The sequence below is a fragment of the Athene cunicularia genome, assembly GCF_003259725.1.
Source record: "Athene cunicularia isolate RWA chromosome 3 unlocalized genomic scaffold, athCun1 chr3_part1, whole genome shotgun sequence".
NCBI classification, from domain to species: Eukaryota; Metazoa; Chordata; class Aves; order Strigiformes; family Strigidae; genus Athene; species Athene cunicularia.
Genome location: NW_020799097.1, coordinates 115970253 through 115991670, shown reverse-complemented (window position 1 = coordinate 115991670; position 21418 = coordinate 115970253).

Here is a 21418-nt window from a genome sequence, read left to right as displayed (position 1 = left end):
GAGAGTTTGGATTAGCAGCAGATAAGCAGAGAAACTGGATCTGAATGCCAAACTTTTTTTGAAGTTTATCCATCCCCACTGGAAGCATTACGAGGCCCATAGGCATAAGGTATATAGTCTCTCCCCTGCTGGGTAGGGTTTAAAGCTGGCTGCATAGTAATAAACAAATGCATAAATATATTAATGAATGAGAAGGGCTTTGCTCTTCACTTCTTTGCAAAGCTATTTTAACCAGCTCTGCTATTTGAGATAATCGCTGGTTATTTGTACAAATATTTGTATGTTCAGAAAGTTTTATGAGTCTTAGTAAGAATGTACACCTGGAAAGTTATTTTTCAAGTGTTTACTTTTCATCACTTCGTATTTTTATTCCCCATTTAAATTTCTTGGGATGTGTGTGCAGAGGTATGATTAGCTTAAAGAAACCAACATCAGATTTCTTTAGGAAAGGTGCTGAGCTCTAGCCTAAGAGGTGTATAGTAGATTGTAGGTGTATAGTAGATTTTCCTTTCCCAAATTCTGGTCCAAGTGTACCAGCGGGTAATATCCAGACCCTGGAGATGCTGATCCTCTCAGAAGTGAGAGGATCTCAGGCAGCCGAATGGTCTTGTCTTGAGATGGGGCTCCTGCCTCCAGCCAAGGGTGAAGCTCAGTGGGAGCTGAAAGTGTTTTCTCTGGCTTTCACAGAGCACCCAATTTTTTTCAGCTGTCATTTTCAATCCTTTATCAGTTGTCTGCTGGGTGCTACTGCAGTGGGTCTTCCAAATCTTGTCAGTCTGTCCTTGACACTGCTGCCATAGCTTGCTGATCCTAACCGCTGGAGAACAGTTGTACGCCAACCTTTGCTGGCTGTCAGAGGCCTGCCCAACTGCTCTCTCACTACTCCTCCTCAGCAGGACAGGAGGAAGAAAATAAGACCAAAAAGCCTGTTGGATAGGGAGATCCCGTCCCTCACCAATTAGCATCATGGGCAATACAGACTCGACTTGGGGAAAATGAATTTATTCCCGATTGTAGTAGGTTTGGATAGTGAGAAACAAAGCCCAATTAAAACACCTTCCCTCCCCAAAAGCCTGTTTTCTCTCAGGCGGGGGGAAAATGGAAAAGGCATCTATGGTCAGTCCATAGCAGCCCCTGTCTGCCACTCCTTCAGCCACATGCCTTCACCCTGTCCCTGTGACAAGAAGAAATGGCCTCAAGCTGCGCCAGGGCAGCGTCAGACTGGCTTTAGGAATCATTTCTTTCCAGAAGGGGTTGTTGGGCATTGGAATGGGCTGCCCAGGGCAGGGGGGGAGTCCTCATCCCTGGAGGGGTTGAAGAGTCAGGTTGACCCAGCGCTGAGGGATCTGGTGGAGTTGGGAACGGTCAAGGTGAGGCTCATGGGTGGACTGGATGATCTTCAAGGTCTTTTCCAACCAAGATGATTCTGTGGTGGTTCGGCCCTGGGGCTGGTGCACCACCACCATCTCCTCCTCTTCCTCCCTCCCCTCATTGCTCAGGGCTGCTCCTCACACTCTTCCCCCCCGGCACTCTTCTGGCCCTCACTCTTTCCTCCCCTCATGCTTTCCCGGCCCTCACCCTTTTCCCACCCCCTCACTCTTCGCTTACACTTTCTGCCCCCTCACCCCTTTTCTCCCGTCACCCTTCCCCCCCCTCACCCTTTCACCCTTTTCCCTCAGGCCTTGCTGCCATTTTGCCCTCTCTGAACCCCTCTTTGCCCCGAGGCGCCGCCTGCGAAGGCCCGTGCCCTGCCGTTCAGCCATTGGGACAGGCCCCCCGCCCAGAGCAGGGCAACTCCGGCCTCTCCTCACGACATGGGGGACGCCTGGACACGCATTGCCGGTGCAGCTACAGGGAGCCTTGTGGGTGGGAGATCGCTCATCCCAGGTGTTTGAGGAACCATCTGGGAAAAGGGCAGCTCCTGGGAGAAGCCCCCCGCATCGTGTCCCCCCCCCCTACCGCAGTGAGGCGGCTTCCTCAGGTAGCACCTGCTGCAGGTGGCACACTGAGGAATAAAACCCCTTCCAAACCGTGTTTGCAAATTCAGCTTTTTTTTTTTCCCACCACAGGCTGATTGGTTCAGCTCTGATAACGCTGTCTGGGTGGAGGGTGACTTAGGTGTAACAACAGGCAGAGGGAGGCCGGTTTGCTGCGCTGAGACCAGGTGTGAGAGACCTTCTGGAGCAGACAGGCCCTTTTTTATTTTTATGTTATTTTATCCTGTGAATCAGGTTTAGCCCCTTTTGTTGCCAAAGCGTGGAATCCTGCAGATCCTCTGCTCCTGGCACGTCCAGAAATTGAATTTCTGCTGAACAGAGCCGTGACACATTTAGTCCCTTGTATAGAGCTCCTTTTATCGGGGCAGTTGTAGGCGAATGCATGCTGAGGGGCTTTCTTCTGCTTAATGCTGCTCTGTGCAGCAGCTACGTATAGAAGTGTAAATCTTCCCCCTTCCCTCACACGCATGGCATAAAGTCACACACGCACGCCTGAGAGCATTGGTATTATGTTTGCACAGGCCAACATTTACCTACCAGAAAACTGTTTATTTTTGCAGCTCCCTCTCTTTTGAGCTCCGTCTACAGTGCTGTCTTCCCCCGCTACAAACATGCATTAACTCCCTGCATCAGCTGTCGGTAGTGATCTGTGCAGAACGAACATCTGTATTAAGTTTGCAGAGCTAGTCAAAATGTTTACCAGGACTATTTAATAGGGAGATCAATAGCCAGTGCCTCTCTGTTTTAACAAAACAAAATTGGTTGCAGAGCAAAACCTTTTTAGAACAACAATAACAACAACAAAAAAGCCAACCCTGGCATTACTCCAGTTCAGTGTAACAACGCAGGAGAAAAGGGCATTCCTGAGTACTTGCTCAGATTTATTTTCATTATGCAGTTATTAGTGTAAGGGAGCATTAGATGGCAGTTGTCACTGGGAGACCCTCTCTCTATAAAGCAAGCGTGCTCAGTGGTTCATTTGGAGGTACGCTGATTTATGGCTGTCAGCTCCTGCCTGACAGTGTCCTGACAAGTTCTACTGGTAGAAACTTGTTCAAGCTTGAAGTGACACTTCTGTGCTGCCAGTTTTCCTTCCCCAGAGAGGAAACTGCTCTCGACCATCCCGATTTCGGTGTCACGCTGAATTCCCTCTAAATGTGTTTCCTTGCCTGGGGTCTGACTTGCTACCGGAAGCCAATATATTAAATCACTTCCCCAAATTACCATATTGGCTTCTCGCTCAGGGGCTGTTTACAGTAGGTTTCAGACCACTGGTTGGCCCACGTAATGCCTGATTTGGAAACTGGTAGCATCTCCAGTTGGTAGCTGACAAATTCTGTCAGTTTGAGTCTGGCACAAAATATCAACGGAACGTGGGGAAAAAGAGAAAATGGATTATTTTCCATTTTCCGGAAGATAACTGCAAAAGGCTGTTTCATTACATGTATGCAAAATAGATATTAACTGGTTTTGGAAGAAAAAAAAACCCAACAAACTGACTTGGGAAATTATGGCTAGGAGTGGTAAAAAAACCCACCCCAAATCTGTAATCCCAGACCTTGCTAAAATATATGCATGTGCTTAAATTTAAGCACTGCAGTACTTCTTCCCCTTGTGTTTAAACACGTCCCTTAATAATTAGAAGACTGGATTTATATCCTAACTTTCCAGACAGCTGGTGGGTTTTTTTCCATCATCTTCACCTCCTAAAATGTTGTGATGTAGCAAATTAGCCATTTCTCACCATTTATTCTGAAGAGCAGAAATAAGTCAAATCTGTCTCTGAAAATCAGGCATGTGAAATAAATGGTAATCTACATGGCAGCAACCAAATAAATATGTTTTGCAGCTTTTAGGTGAGAAGAAGGTGGTAAGTAAACTAGAGAGGGAGGAGCTAAATATTCTGGCAAATATTATGTGTGAAACATGGGGACGGCTCCAGAAAAAAGTTAGGAGATATGAATTGTTGACAGTAAAAAGAGATAGAGACATGTCAGAAGTCTTTGAGTGTGTTTATCCCATTTCAGGTGCTTTGTATCTTTTAGAAATGCAAACCAGTTGCAGTTTTTGGGATTTTCATGTGCTGTAAAATGTACCACAACCCGTTTGATAGATAGTTTCAGTGATAAATTAACTCTCTGCCAACATTACGCTTTCTCTAGCATCAGCTTCCAGCCTTGGGTCTTCTGGCAACTTTGTCTCCCAGAGGGAAGTGTCCTGTAGTATTTCTGTGTCACCATAAATTGTGATTGAGACCCTCTGCCATCTTTTCTTTGATAAGTTGTTGGGACAGAGGTCTGTGAATTGTTCATGATAAGACATGTTTTCTAGTGCTTTCACCATTTGTGTTCCTCTTTCAAATTCAAGTAACCAGTTTTCTGCTTGACCAACCGCTGGGTCTGTGTATTTCTGTGGCAATAGCACCTGTGCCAAAGGTACAGGCAGGATAACCTCTCTTCCTTGAAACTCCTCTCTGCTGATTGGAGGTCTGCACTAGGCTTTGTGGCTGCCAGGCTGCCAGAAGATTTTATGACCAGCTGATAAACCCCCTCATTTTGGCATGGCTGAGGGTAGGGGTGGTCGTCTGATGGTGTGGTTGGCACTTTTTGCTCCTGGCTGGATGGCAGCGTTTTGTTGAGGTGCATGTTGGTTGTTTTACACTTTGCCAAATGGTTCAGAGGGCTTCATGTGCTTTTTGATCTAGCTCTCCTGCAGTCTCCCTGTCACCTGCAGACTTTATTAATAATGATTTTATACTGGTTTTTTTTCAGTCATTGATTTAAAATGTTAAATAGCATGAGACTAAGGACTGGTGCTGCTGGCCCAGTTAAAACTATTCCTACTCTGTTTACCAGACTTCTATTCACAGTTGCAGTTCTAAAGTGCCACTTTTAATCCATTTTAATTTGTGCCTTGTTTAGTTTATATCATTGTACCTGCTGAGTCAAAACAGTATGCCTTACAAAAATCCAAGTGCAGCATACCAACATTATCACCCTTATCAACCTGATCTGTAATCTCAGTTAAAAAAAAAAAAAAAAGAAATTATTTCCTGTAAACTCACACTGCCGGAAAATATTTGTATTTGCCCCTTTTGTACTGTAATACAAAATTCTTGATGAACTGTCCCATTACCTTATCCAAGATCAGACTGACAGTCCTTGCACTACCTGGAGGACTCCATCTGCTTGTTTTAAATTTTGAAGAAATGTTACTTTGCTTTGGTTCTCTGGAGTGCCATAAGTCAAACTGAGTCTGTGCTGGGTGGAGAGCTTCCATGCCTGTTCTTTCAAAACTCTTGATGCACATTTTCCAACTGACTGACTTCAGAATATCCCTCTTTTCCAGCTGCTGTTTTAAACTCCTTTGACTTATTGCTGAGATTGAGTGTGAGTCATTATTTTTAGACAATGTGCATATAAAATCTATTTCCCAAATATGGAAGACAGGTATTCATTGAATTCTTATATGTTTTCCCTTTTATTATTACATTTTTACTATTTTCCTCCAGTAACAGATGACAACATTTTTGTTCTCAGTATGCTTTTAAAAGTCTCAGATATCCTTTCCTCATTGATTTCTCTTTTTTTCCTTTCTGGCTCCCTTTGTCAATTTCCTACAGTTATTAGCTTTTGGTTTATAATTGTTATTATCAGTTTTCCTTTATATCATTAGTTCTTTGTGTTGAAATAAATGTGTTTTCGTTCTATGTCTACTGTTACACTGAAAGTAATTTTTAAATACTGTCATTTTCTTTCTTGGTTGTGGAATTGTGGCCTTTGAAATGTAGGAATGTATTCTTAAGACTTTTCTGATTACCATGAAAAGGTTCCTCTGTAGCTGATATTGCTCATAATTATTTCAGCATTGTGAAAATGAATTTTTTTCAACAGCAGTTATATTTGTGAATGTTCGTATTAGAACCCCCATAAACACACACATTACTTTGGACTCGATTCTCGATGTTGACAACAAATACGATCAAGTCATGATCACTGGCATTTGAGTAACCATGAATTGTTACATCTGGGATCAGTTCCTCTGTATCTGTCATTAGGCAGTCTACCCCAAGATGGGTTGAGTTAGGAAATTGGCTGCCTGTAATTTTTTAAATTCTGAGGACTTTTTAGTGCTGGTAGCCTGAGAACACCAGCATATGCCATTCAGATTGAAGTCCCATATGTTAACACAGCTTTTTTTACCAACACATGATAAATAGGTCTTGAAAGAAGCTGGTCATCCTGTTTTTTACGGTGCTTTGGTGGTGTGTAGCAGGCACCAAATAGCTTACCGCCTTCTAGTTTATTTGTAAGAACATAGCTCTACTGACAGTAGAAAACTTTTACATCTGATTTGCACAGACTTGCAGAGGTCATGAGATTTTGAGGCAGTGTACCACGCCCTTTCTTTTTTGCCCACTTGAGCCCTTTGAGTTGCAACTATTCCTTTTTACGTTCTGATCATGTGAGTTTTCCTGGTAATACCAACCAAGTCAAATTTATGCTCATAAATCAGCAATTCTAATTCCTCTTGTTTATTATCTGACATCTAGCAGAAGTGTATAAGCAATTACGTAATTTCATCCTGTTGTGTAAATGGATGCTTTTATAATTTTGTTCTCACCAACGTCATTTTGAGCTACAACCAAAATCCTCGCATCGTTTACCTAGGCAGTGATTACATAGGCAGAATTTTCTGACTTTTTTCTGTTCATAGAACAGGGGGGAGCCTTAGAAGATCGTATATATACACTTGCTCCTGCTCCATCTGACCATTAACTCTGCGGAGATATTTTGTGCAATTTCTTTAACAGGGATGTACCCACTATCTATCCCTACAGTCTTCCTGGTCCTTCATATAAACTTCCAAATCAGCGGTTAAGTATTTCCTCAATTTTCTGCCTTGGCTAGTTCCTGTGTGGCCATTTTTATTCTTTCCTGTAGGGAGTAGCAATGCTTTCTAAGGAAGATTGTTCAGAACTGTTATACTTGATTCTTCCTTACATCTGTGATTGTGCTTCCAAACCACAGTTTTGTTTCGTTTAGCTTCGTTACCACTTGCGCATCGTTCTGAAGAAATCTTTTCAGAAGATGAAAAAATAGAGCATATCCACCACAGCTCAGAGCTCTGTCAGCCAGCATTGACTTGATGTGCTCTGAAAATTGAAGTTTTTCAGATGCTTCCTTCAAACTTGTTCTGAAATGACTGTTTGCTGGTTCTCTTTGCTTGCTCCGGAGTTTGTCTGGCCAAGTGATGGGTAGGTTAAGGGGAGCTACATGGCAGCCTGGTCCCTGCAGCAATGGGTAAATCAAGTCTGAATGATTAAAAAGACCCAATGATTTGAGACAGAAGGCCCTCACAAGAGAAACCAAAAAATAGGTATCTCTTACCTGGCATGTCTCAAGGTCCCAAAACCCTGTCTTGGGGCCAAACCAGAGACAAAATAATCAGCAGGATCAGGCATATAACTCACCAAGATCTTTAACCCAGAAGTGATGGCACCTGAGCTGCATCCTCTGAAATACCCTGTTTACCCTCCTGAGGCAGGAGGAGACATGGAGCTTGCAATGTGAAACTGAAGTGGCTAGTGGACTGGGTGAATGCTGAGGAAAAAAGGATTTTGCATCTGCCCCTTCAAAATACCATTCTCCCACAGTTAGCCTGGCAAGATGACTTCCCAAGAGCTCTCTTCAAGTGGGAAATTGAGCTGTCACCAGCTACAACAGCCTAAAGAGGGATGAGAGCGGTGACAAATACATTACAAAGGGCCAAGCTAATTGTGCTTTGTTTAATGTGATCATTAGAACTGCTAACTTTCTGTTTGTGTGGGTACCACCGGCCAAACGGAACCCTGGTGAAGGTCTAGTGGCCTCCCCCCACCAGTTAAAGCTCAGGCTTGCATCTTTCTAATGCTGAGCTCTGCCTTTTCAACCAGGCTTGCTGTAAACTGTGACATGGTATGGATCAGACAAACATTAGGGGGGCTTTTCTGCTCACCTGGCTTTAAGCTGCTTGTGTGCTTTTTATGGTTTCTGGGAGCTACAGAGTTTGGGCTTTACACGCAGACGTGGTGCACTGGCTCCTTTGAATGCCAGCTTAATAGTAAGGACATATTAAAAATAGAGGAAAAGGCAACGGCTTGGTGTCTACCTCTTCCCTAATAGGATTCTTTTCTGCATTGCCTTTCCAGTAGGCACTGGGCAAGGTGACACGAAAATTGCTGACCTTCAGCTGGATCGCTGGGGCACCCACTGGCCTCCTGAGGCATGGCCAGTCTCCAGGTATCCTGTGCTTTTTAATGTGTGTTCAATCCTCTCTCTTTTCTTTTTATCTTTTTCTTTTTTTGTGTGTGTCCCTACCTATATATTTTTTCATCTTTGTCAGTGATGCCTGCAGGCAAAGCCTCCAGGGTTAGGCTCAGCAGAAAGAGGTGTGACCAATAATCCCTTTGCTAAGGGAGTTCCTGCTGCAGCCAGGAGCTTGCACACCGCTGGCGAGGAAGTCCCAGGGGCCGTTCATGGTTTTATTCTCAGGGTGCTGCTCACAGTTCACGGTTTTATTCTCAGGGTGCTGCTCACAGATGCTGTGAAGCCAGGTACACACCTCTCCTCCTCTCGCATACATGTTGCTTCATCGAAGTGATGATTGCGTTTGGACCCGTGCTGCGGAGAAAGAATGTATTTTGGTATAAAAATATCCATCCCTTTGAAATGGCAGAGGATCGTATTTCTTTTAAACCATACCTAAATCAGCTTGTGAAAACCTGAAATATATCTGGACAAATCAGATTTATATGAAACAAGGAAAAATATAGTAATTTGGGGGGCATTAAATTGAAGGTTCAATGTAGTTGTTCTTGGGCTAACTGATACTTGGGAAAGTGGGGTTTAGATCGTTTTCAGAGATTCCCCTTTCTTTGCTGACAGTCGGAGAAAAGGGGCAATTGCTTGTGTTTGTTCCTAAAGCAAATCACGGTTGATAGGTCCAACTTTAGACCGATCAGCCTTGACAAGTTTCCCTTCAATTCTTTCTTGTGTGCAGTTTTAGAAATCTTTGAACAGCAAGAAGCACAAAAGGTAGAAAGTTAACAAGACTCCACGGGGCTGTGAGATGGTACCTGACAAGGGAGGAGAGGTGCTCCTGTTACTAAAATAGGTGACACAGAGGAAGGTTTTGCACTTGTCTCGGAAATTAGGAATCTTGTTATGGGCTAGGAAGATCTGGTCTGCTTATACAGTGTTCATAGCAAAAGGTTTGATTTCATTAGCTGAACGTTTCCTGGAGACTTCCTACCATTTTCAAATGTGTAATTTTTAAGTGAGTTTATTTTGAGAAGTCAGTATGATAACTCAGTTATTTTTCTGGGGAGTTGGGAGGTGTTTTTGACTCAATTTGGAGTTATGAAACAATTGCTGGGGGGGTTGGGGGATTGAGAAAAGCCTTTGTTTTAGCACACCAAAGAAAAGATGTCTCTTTCCACTATCCATCTCCCTTAAAAGAATTTGAGGTTGTGCTTTTTGCTCTCCAAACCCATTCAGGTAATTAGCACCAATGATTTGTCCTTAAGTAGCAACTTTGGCCTTGCATTTCAGAGAGAAACATGGTTATTTTAGACTTAGCAAGTGTGCTTTAGGTTTTGATCCATAGCTTTGGTTTTCTTGTTATTCATATTGATTGTTCCAATTTGTATGCTGTTTTGCTCTGCAAGTTGTTGATCTGTTTTGTTTCTGCTCTGTTTTTCAATGGCCGCAGGTTTCTGATTTTCTGTTTTCTTCTTAGACTTTCAGGTTTTAATTCAATAAGTGTTTTCCAGGATGTTTCTTGCTCACTTGGGCACTGCTGTTGTCTGATTGTGTTTCTTGCTCTTTCTTCCTAGAGACAATGTTAACATATAGTGTGGGAGGGATATTACCCTCATCCTCCTGTATTTTATACAGAGCACTGCACTTAAGCCACAAGTTGTATTCCCTTGCCTGTGGATTTTCCTTTGCTGGAAGGGCCAAATTGTAATGCAGATGGGAACTGTCAGCTTTGTGTTTCTTGGGAATATGTTCCAAAATACATTCTTTACCATGGTAGCTTTTGCAAGGCTATGATGTAGTGAAAAAGCACTGGGATATTAAAACCCAGTTAATGGAAAACCATTAACACTCAGCCTGGAGAGAGTGGAAGACCATTTGGAAATCATGCTAACAATCCCTTGGTGAGAGGCCAGTGCAAGGGGGCTTCCCTGCTCTCCTGCACAGGCCTGGCATCATTCCTGGGCACCTCCACAGGAGCAGCTTTACTGCTCATGAGCTTTAGCTTGTCGGGGATACAGCATATCGTGGGGCAGCAAAGAAGTGTGGCAGACAACATGTATGGCTCTGGGAGAGAAAGAATTTGAAAGAAGAGGAAAATGCCCCTGAGCATGGGGCCATTGGACCCTATTCTGATGTTCCCATTCCTCCCTGTTCTTCTCAACTGCTGTCAGAGTCTCCACATCCCCTTGAGGGTGCAAAGCTAAATGACATTACCTCTGCTGGTGTACAATTCAGAGCCCAGTTAAACCCATGTTTGGTCAGAAAAAGGTCAGGTCCTTTTAAAGCTTGTTATCCTGAATGTTGGCAGAAATGTAGGCAGCTTTGCAGCCTGCCTACTCCTGTCAGCATTTATGCTCTCTGGCCATGAACCTGAGAAAGGTGTGCCAAAACTGACATTATCCTGCTCCACTGGAACCGAGGGGGCTTGATGATACTTTAAAAACAAACTGATGAAAATCTGGAAGCTCTAGTTTTCATGTGAATGCCTGTTGGCCAGAGGCACCGCGTGCCTGTGTGTGTGTGCATGTGCGCGTGCATGGATGGTCTCTCTTCTTTTTTAAAACCTTTGGAGTGAGTTTTTTGGATACTTCAGACATCCCTTTTTCTCACCCTCAGATTGTTCGCCGCCTCCCCAGCAGAGTGACATATTGTTTGCAGTGGAATTTGACAGGCTCAGATGGCAGTAGCTGCTGCAAGATTTTTTAGTTCTTGTTGGTGCTACGACAGGTCTCAACAAATTCCCTCGCCCACTCGCCCATGGTGCATAAGAAACTTTCTCTAGTGTGAGGGGAGCTTGCCCATCAGTTTTGACAAAAATCTCAGCTTTCCTTTAAGTATGATGCAGAAATTCTGGCTTTGTGAATGTGACACAGATCTGCTCTACGGCAATGGTGTTTGCAGATTTAGGAAAGCAGACAGACAAAGGCAACTGAAATGTGAGCTCCCAAATAACCCTGTCTTGGCTTCACGATGGAAGTGAACTACGGGGGGTGCTGGGAAGAGACTGGGGATTTCTGCTGAGGAGATTGGGCCTCATTCTGTGTGCTGTTTTCAGTGCCCCCATGTAGGTCCCTCCTCTTGTTTTCTGTGTCTTTGCTGCAATTGCAGGTGACAGATCTGCAAACGTGCCTGTCCTGCCCCAAATACCCTCAAGGTAGTAGCGAGGAGGAAACATCAGTTACTACAACATAAATCTGTGAGCTGGTCACCCAATTCTGTGTGCGATGGTGTTTCCCAGACTCCTCTAGGCACCTACTTTAGCATGAGCTGAAATTTGCCCTGCAAGATCCTATTTTTCTCTGCTGTGTCTGCAGCAGGAGCTAGCTCCTCGGGCCAGGGGAGTCCTCCCATGTAGCCTCTGTGTAAGAGTAGCACCCTGGGCTTGGCACATATTCAGAGGGGGACTATTCAGGGTGGTAGTGGCAGGCAGGGCTCTTTTCCTGAAAAGAGATGTGTATTCAGAGGCTGTGTATATCTCCATGTTCCTTGTATTCCTGTAAGAGTGAGGGCTTTGGAAAACTAGGGCAGAAGAAGTTTTCCAAACCAATGAGCCCCTTTCCTCCCGTTAGCTGGGGACTTTCAGAGTAGGGCATTCCAACCAAACCATACGTATTTCATGTTTGATTTAGACTCAGACTCACAAGGTTATTTTGAAGCAGTAGTCCTGGGGCCATCCCACTCCCAGGCCTTTCCTTGGCATAAATAGCATTAGCCTGAGGGTGGCCCTCATCTGTGCCAGATGCCCACAGCCACAGCAGCAGGAAATCAATGGGGCGTGGGGATATCCCTGCCACTGCGCGATGCCGCTAATAGCTGTGGTGGTGTAGAAGTCCCTGTGGCATTTCCACATTACCTGGAGATTTCCCAAGGCAGGAGAAATCCTAAGGATAATTAAGCCTGTTTTATTTAGGGCTGAGCTGAGCCATCAAAGTGGCATAAAGCAGCCTAAATGGACCAGAGGATCTGGCACCTTATGCGAAAACTAATCATTTTCTGAGGTGGTCTGATAATTTCTGAGGAGGATATAAAATAATTCACACCCACATGCAGCTTTTAATGAGTAGAAAGGCCTCTCCACTGTATGTTCTGGAATTGTGTTCTTTTAAAAAAAATAATGGTGTTTGCATGCAGCAAAGTGAGAAGGAAACCGTGGCAGGAGCAGGAGCTTGGGGCAGTGTCTTTGTTGCTGTTTTCATCAGGGTTAAGGGCTCAGTGACATTTGGAAACCTTTTATGGGCAAACTGGCTAGCAGCCAGTACTGCAAATTTGCACTCCTGACTTTTTGATTAGTCAGTAGTCCATCAACAGCGGTAGAAACCTGAGAAACATTTGCAGCTAACCACGTGAAAAGCAGGTGTAATAAATCAGGTTGTTCAGGTTTAGTCCCAACTGGGAAATGTGGGGATGGAAGTAGAAATCATTCCTACTTCTCTCGTGGTATCAGAATACCTGCTGCACAGTGCCTTACCCCAGAGCAGTCTCTCCTCCCAGCAAGATTCCAATCTGTAACAGTGATATCATTCCCACTGGGAAATTGCAAATTTCCAACAATTTTTTTAAAAATCCATAGTGAAATTGCGTGAATGACAGTCATTCATCCATCTCATTGCAGGACCAGGCCTGAAGTGTGGTCTTTTTAAGCTTAAAGAGTGAGCCCTTAATCACTGCTGTCTGCGCTCGGTGCAAATTGTCTCCGTGCCAGTGGCCCAACAGCAGCATAGGCATCTTTTTTATTTATTTGCCTCTGTCCCTTGGGGATGCGGACCGTGGGCTGTCTGGTGGCAGTGGCAAGGGGAGACCCGAGCTCAGATCCCCACCTCTGCTGTGCCTGCACCTTCGGCTTTTCCCGGGAGCAAATCAGCAGAGCTGGTGACAGCAGAAGCCATGAAAAGACTGTGGCAGATGTGAGCCTGCTCTCTAATACTTTATGAATACTGAATCTGCCTTTTTTTAGGCAGAGGGTGGCTGGCTGGCTGTGTAGTTGCTCATTATTTATCACATGTGGGGTACTTGGAGTGAGGTGTTGCTAATAACAGTAGCAAAGGTGCATCCTGTGAGATATAATCTGGCCTGGGAGCTACAACAAGAGAGGACAAGAAAGCAGGATGGAAGTGCTGGTGCCATGAAAACATCTCCATGTTACAGACCATGTAAGAGCTTCAGGAGCATGTTTTAACACCACTCCAAACCCAAACTGAAGATTTTTTTTCCAAGCCTCTTGGCTGGACTACTTGAACCAAAATTGGTTTGGTAGTTGTGAACCAGAATTTTGTAGCAGCTGCGCAAGAATTCTCCCTCCCCCAAATTATGACATTTTAGGATTAAGCAAAACCTCCCTGTGTCACGCAAAATGAACATATGAGTTGTCATCAGATTTAGAAACTAATTTCAGGAAAAATTCAGGGGATGTGTCCTCCGATGGCAGGTAATGGCAGTTTACAGACTTGTGAGAAGAAGGGTGGAGGAGAGAGGTTTCACAGACAGGACACGCCACCTCATCTCCTCCTCCCTGTCTCCTTACATCCAGCCTGAACGTCACAGCCATATAATAACTTAGTACTGCCATTGCCTTTGCTGTTAGTGGGTCTGTAGCTAAATTGAGACCTTCAGGCTCTAGTCCTAGCAATTCAGTTGCTTTCCTAAGTATTAAAATAACAAAAGGAACAGAAGCTACTGAAATAGGAAGAAGAAAGTGGAGCCCTTCTGACACCCCCAGCATCAGGGAGGCAGCAAGAGCAGACACATCCAGGGATGGTTTGCATGCTCAGTTGTCAGTGGTGGATATTTGACAAAACCCCCTTTTTATAGCAGTTTTAAGAAAAATTTAGTAGTAACTAAGTGAACCGCTGAAGCCAACTGAGCTGAACAAGGGAATAACAACAAAACAAAAAGCCCAGTGTGTGTCTGTTGCCTGGGGCAAGCTCCAGCTGATGGATAAAGTGACAGACGAATCCTTCCCTCATTTCCATTTTAATCTCTGTCTACTAATTGTCATCAATATCATCAGGGTCACTAGACCACTAGTGCGAGTCTACAACCTTGCGCAGAAAGCGCGGCTTTATGCCTGCCTGGCCCCCAGGGCTTTGCCCCTTTGCTAACCCAGTCTGTACTAGGGGATGCCTTGGAGGGGGAGGAAGGGCCCTTGGAGGTGAGATGGGTGATGTTTCCCAGCGTCACACAGGAGAGGCTACTCTTAATGTCCTGGCATTAAAATACAGGACAATTGCAGCCCTCTTTGAAATGAAAATTATTTATACTCCCTTTATGCCAAGGCCAGGATTTGAAAAAAGGGCAGCTGGGAATCCAGCTCCCATTGGAAGAAAGGGCTCAGTCCGACTCTTAAATCAATGACTGTGTGATGAAAGCATACTTTGGATCAGACCCAATGAGGACGGTCAAAGCTTTTTGTCGGTTCTCTGCCTGGGAGTTTCTCTTCCCTTCCCCACTATTGTACGTGTAACATACGTGACGTACCACGCTGGTACCTAAGGGGGTCTCTCCTGGTGACTCATTAGATGGTCCCTCGGAATTTTGTCCCGTCACCCCCTGCCCAGGAAAGGCACCCGCACACTGTGTTGTAAAGGTAATGTTTAACCCAGGGGCTCCAAGCCAAATGCTGGCCTCTGTGCACAGCTTGAGCACAAATTGTGCCCATGGCAACTACGCAGCGACTCGCTTGGCTGGAAACCTCCCATCCCCAACTTGGAGGCAGCCATGTGGTCCTCCGCTTCTGCTGCTAAAAAGTAATAGATTTTTGGCATTAACTCTGTACCTTTATCCTGCACCAAATCCTCCCTGCTTTATAGGTGCTTTGTGTTCAGGTGATTCAGACAAGGCTCTGTTTTTTTTTTTTTTTTTTTTTTTTTTTACCCTGTGGACTCTCCTCCTTCTCTAAGTCACTCTTTCCACTTTATCTGCTTACTTTGTGTTTCCCTCCCAGAGTCTCTACATCTTCTCTTCCAGATCTCCTTCATCTCTTCTGAATTACACTTTTCCTTAAACTTCCCAAATGCTTTCTCTACAATCATATTCATTGGCAGATCAGCTCTTTGTTCCACTTCCTACCATGTAACCATTCCATGAACAGGAGATGTGAGAATAAAAATGGACTTTTCCTAGTTTTGCTGTTGATTTGGGATCTCATGAGTTCAGTAGCTCCAGTTAACTCCTCCAGTCATGCAGCTGTAGCTGGTGACAAGGACTGCAGGCTCTGAGGCACATCTATCCCTTTACTTGAGATTGGGACCCTGTTTTAGGATGCCATGTGGTTTTGAGGTTCCGCATTTGCAAGATGGTGCATCTGGTACCTGGGGGGAGGCAGCTGTGGCCCTGAAGAAGAGGGTCAGGGTCATCTTGGCCTCAAGGTAGTCCTCTGGCTTGCTATTCTGTGGCTATTGCTTTTCTAGATACCTAGTGAATTAGGAAGGGACTGCTGCAACAGTATAATGATTTTGTGAGTGTGTGTGTCCCCTCTATGGCTGTGTGGGAGTTCACCATTTTGGCGTGCTGCAAACCTGTAAGGAATGGTTGATGCCATTGCGTTGCTTGTGTTCTCCTGAGTGATTTGCTGCCAGCGCTGTGACCAGGGTAGGGAGTGGCAGAGAGGCAACGAAAAAATCGCTCTGTGAAGCCGTCTGCTGCAAATCTTTGCAGAGAGTATCAGCCTGCTCTGTTGACAAAACTCTTCAGAGGCCCATGTCCTGTGCTGCAACTCCAGATCTTTGGAGCTTATTGGTAACATATTTGCAAAGCTGCCCTGCTGTGATCACTGATCTCTGCCAGCTTAAATTTTGGGAAATGCTTTACACAGCCTTTCCTTTCCCCTCCTTCAACCCCTGCAGGTCTGTGTACAAGAAAAGAAAGATTTAGTGTTTGAGCATAAGCACCGGTCAGCCAATCTGCAGCGTATCTTCTTGAAAACCCAAAACAGGTGCTCTTGGGCCATCAAAGTCTTGAAGCAGTTAAACTTCCTTTCACCTCTGTTGCAGTTCCTTTAAAAGAAATAGAGAGATCTTCAAAAGGTGGAAGGGTGGCAGGCCAGAAACGTAAAGCGTGTGCAATCACTCAGATACAAGTGGCACCACTAAAAATTGCCTTCATATATCAGTTTATGGTTTACACACTGTGGCAGAAAGGACGCTAAAAGGTCAGCAGAAAAAAAATATATATGTCAAGCCTGGAGCTGTGACTCCAAAGGTGTGGAAAGACATGATCTGAGAAGGGTTCTAGAGGGACTGGATAAGTGCTTGATATGGCAGGATTTTTTATTTTATTTTATTTTATTTTTTACAAGGGAGCTGCTTGCAAACGTCAGCACAGAAGCCAAGGTATATACTCGCAGTAACCTCTTGCTACGACCCCTGGTGACAAGACGGATAGTTCCATTCATCTGTGGGTGAACAGCAGAGGCTCTCTGCATTTTTTACTTGAAGCCCTGGATGAATTTGTTTGCGGAGGGGAATGTCACTGTTGTGAATGCTCTGATCACTCATGTGCCCATAGTGAAGTCAGTCGTAGGGAAGGGGGTGGGGGGGAAGGGGGGGGGCAGAGCAAGGAGGAAAGCAAGCTGCTCTCTGGGGGTCTCAAGGATGCCAGCTTATATCCAGCAAAACATCTCCAACCAAACATTAATGGAAGATGTGACTTCGAAACGGAGGGATCAGCAAATATGCTGTAAATTAATAATGTGCCCTTTAAGTAGCAATTGCTTTATGAAAATCGGTAGGGCTTTTTTTACCCTCCTTCCCCCTCCTTGTAGAAATAGCTCTGAAATAAGTGGGTCTCACTGGAGTTTTGTTTAAGACTGACCCCTTACTTTATTAACCGTGTAACATTTTAAGGTTGTTTTTTCCTCTCTGTCTCCTCCAGCAAGTCTCTATTGATCACTGTTTACAGTTATAATCCCTTTCAAATTTATCATCCATGACTAACACCACACGTATTGATTAGTGCTGACGGATGTCCCTGTATGGTATATACCCACAGTGATTCTGGCCAGTGAAGTACAGTAGATACATTTTTTTCTCCCCTTCATTTGCTTTTTATAGCTTTCTGCTCTCCCCCTTTTGTTCTCAGTCTGGCTAACCTATTTCACACAAATGCCGTGGGATTAACATGTCTAAATTTAGGACAATTTCTTTATTCCTGATGAGGTCTTTGAAACAGGAAGGAAAAGAAAGGGTAATGGTGGGTTTTGGGTTTTGTTGTTGTTTTTTTTCCTCAACTGGGAAGCTACTGGAAAGAGACAGGCCCTATAGGAGATCAGATTTATGAGGGACATCCACACGTCTTAACCTAAAGCCTAAAGTAACAAAGATGTAAGGGCTAGTTTTTTTAGGGACAAATTAGATGTCACTGGTGACTAAGGACAAGGTGTCCGAAATCTGGACTATAAATGGAGTCATTTGTCAACAATGCATTTTTGCTTGCCTGCTGCAACATTTCCTCCATCTCTTGTTGGCCAGAAATAGAGTTTAAGGTTAATCTCTTTTCTCAGCCACCTTGATTAAACTTGAATTTACAAAGTTAAATAAATAAACAAAAAACAGCCTCAAATGACCTTAAGGATTTTGGTACAGTAGCAGCATACAATTTCTGTCACTTCAGGTATTTGCCTTAATGGTAATAGCTTTGTGTAAGCTGCTAAAATTTCTGCATGCCTCTACAACATTTTTTTTTGTCCCCTTCCTTCCCTCTCTGAAAGCCCCTTCTTTTCAAATGTCTATTAGATGCAAATTGACCTTTCTCTCTACTGCAGCCCAAAAGGTTATGATTTTAAGTACTGAAAACTGCATGTTCCTTGAGAGCCTCACTGAGCAGAGGGATGTACTCAGAGGAGTAGCAGCTCACACGATCCAAGCCCTCACCATGATTTGGGGACGTTGAGTGCTGCTCAGCAGACTGGGGCTGCCATGCAGCCATCCTTAGCGGGCGTGCCTGGCAATTTTGGATCTGGGAAGTGACTCTGTTGACTTTGTTCTTCTTAACCTAGAGGTGTGACCCGCACCTTTCAGAGGCTGGGTTCCTTCCATATTTTAATAATCCATTTGTACTTTTTTGGGGTGTGCTTTATGCAATAGTTTAAATACATGTTCTCATACATGCGTTTTATTTGGGTGTAATAAGGCAGCAAGTATTAAGACAGAGTTGTTAAACCTCAGTGAAAAGATTTTTTAATAATCATTTGGCATTTATTTAATATACAACCACTGTCTTATTAAATCTAACTCTTTAGATTTAATAGGATAGTTTATTGTATTATAGTGTTACTATTGCGATGCTATAGTTCTGGTTGAAAAGGCATTTTCATTATAAACTCCTGTTTGCAGGTGCTTATAACGTCCTGAAGTACAGCATCTCTTTTATTTGAATGTGAAATCACTCACTGTACTTCTTAAGTTTTTTTTCCATCACCTTCTCAGAAACAAGGACATTTAGATGTTAAGGAAAGAAAAAGAAAACCAGCAATTACTGAGGAGCAGTATTAAAAGTTGAGCATTAAAATGCACTGAAGTAAGAGTTCAGAGTTACAGATTTATGAAACACTGGACCCTGATCAAGTTGCTGTACCGATGTCTGTTAAAGCATAAAGTTGGCAATTTGCTCAGTAATGCGCAGTGCCACTGTTTTGACAGGGAGGCATGTTGGCAAGACGTGCCTGTCAGAAGGAGCATTATCACTAACTCCCAAATTCTTGTGGTCTTGATTGACTTCATGTATTGGCACAACCTCTGTGGCGGGGCAAGGACTTTGTGGAGTTTCTTTTCAATCTTATACTCAGGGGATGTCAGGAGAGTATGATGGCTGTGCGTGGTGAAGAAGGAATCAAACCTGAGCCCCTGGGTTTCGCAGGAGCGTTCGTAGCATCTTGCGGGGATGCTGGCCTCCCCAGCCTCACCGTTTCCCATTGTTTCTTGGAAGAAATTGCGTTTTTCATCAAGGCTTCTAAAAAAGGCAGCTGACCCTTGCTTGATCACTATCTGTGGCAAAGGAACTCTTTGCCATGATTTCTTTTGTTTGCCACCATAAACTTTACAGATGTTGCCCCTGAACTGGATCTTTTTCAGTGGAGGATAATGAAATATAAATGACAGACTCAACTAACATTAAGCATGTAATGTTGGTAGCTACGTGGAAGGGAAGTTGCCCCAGAGTACCCTACTAAACCCTGCTGCAAACCAGCCTCACCACTGAAGAGCAAACGTGACAGTGGTCTGTGCCATCTTCATGGCACAGTTTGTTTCTCTTCTTCCTTTCATCACCTGTGAAATGAGTAGGAATGCTGATATCTGCATATGTTTACAGCTCAGAATAAATTTTGTGTGGATAGAGGAGGAGACCTGACGTTTCCCATGTTTCCAGCTATTAAAGACTCAGGCAGATGCCACGAAGGAGTTTCTTTATGACCGTAAAACCACATGCAGTAGTGGGTAGGTGGATAATTAGTTTGTCCTGAGTTTGTTGTGTCCCTTTATGAAGAGATGGTTACTCAGGAAGAGCCAAAAAAAAAAAAAAAAAAAGGTAACTCTCTCCCATGTGAGCATGTGTTCAGGACTGGACCCAGGATCAGTGTACTTACAAATCATGAATAGGGTTAATGACCAAGTTTTATGATGGACAAACAGGGCTTGCCTTCAGCAGGGCTGTCTCCAGAAAACGGTGCAGTTTTGGGTGCCATGTCCTGGCTGTGCCTCCGAAAGGGTGAGCACACACAGTGGTGACATCTGCAGTGGCCACACAACTTTGCTCTGGTGTCACTGTGGTTGACCCTTACAATTTTATCCAGCTTTGGTAAATCTAATATTTAATTGCTCTCTAGGCTGAGAACTGCTTATAAACAAACCTTAGCCTCAATGGAGACTTTATAGTTAATTAAATAAACACTGACAAAGACTGGAGACACAAAAAACCCAAACAGGAGCACAGCACTAAACTGCCCCATAAAGCCTGTGTAAAGAGAGTGTTTTCCAGGTTGCAACAGCAGACTTTTTGCTTTTCCACAGGCTGAGTTTGCACCTGTAATTACTTTCCTTTATTTCAGTTCTGGCCCAGAAACTACTTGTGAAGTTAATTTGGCAAATTCCTCTTTTGGTGGGGCAAAAATCCATACAGGAAGAGGGAGATGTGCTAATGTTGCAGAGGGTGCAGCCTGTCCTCTATGGCATAAAACTGGAGCTGAGCAGTGATGGCCAAGCAGAAGGGTTCTCTTTAAAAGCACAGAGTTTGGGTAAATCTCTTGTAGCTGTATGCAGCAGTGCAATCCTTTTGCTTATGCCTAAACATGAAGTCTTTCCTGAGAATGCAAATAGACATCAGTGCAAATTCATCAAAACACGGTTGTTTAAATACTCAGGTCTCCAGCTCTCGTATAGTCCATTCTAGTTCTAGGAATACTGATAGTTTGCTCAAATAAAAAGGCTTTGCGCCTCTCAACCTCAACTCTACCTTATTGAAAAAAAACAACCCATAAACCCAATGAATATGTACCCAAAATATATAAAATGACCCATAGCTACAAGCCTACTGAACTCACTGCAGTCATGGGAAGGCTGAAAATGAAGGTTGTCTTCTAAGAAAAACAGATAAATTAGGCATGCTTCTGTGGGGCAGGACTTAATTTTCTGCAGGTTATTCTCCCCATGTAGTTTTTCACTGCTGCAAAACCTTGTGCAAGGTCCTTTTCATGTTTCACAAGTGCGTGTTCATTAATCGCAGTGGTAACCATTGCCTCCGTCCAAAAGAGAAGCAGATGCAATTATTTAAAAGTAGCGGCCACAAATAGACTCATTAAATGGAAGATGCTCATAGAGTAAGGTCTGAGCAGCTCTGGGATTTCCAGAGAATTTACCATTGTTTCAACCCATTCTGTTATGGTTTGGTTGTTTGGGGTTTTTTTTGGCTATGCAGGTAGGCTGACCTATTTTGCCAGTTTTAATTTTCCTGCTGGTTTTCAGTAGCTCTGTGGTAATGCTTTTAGCAAATTAGTACTATCAACGAATTGAGTATTGTGAAGAAATAGGGAGCTTGTCTCCTTGATTTTTTTTCATCTATGTTTTAGTAATAACAAGTATTTTAAAAATCTTGAAGATACAAGAACTGTGAGTTTTCTATTTTTGTTTT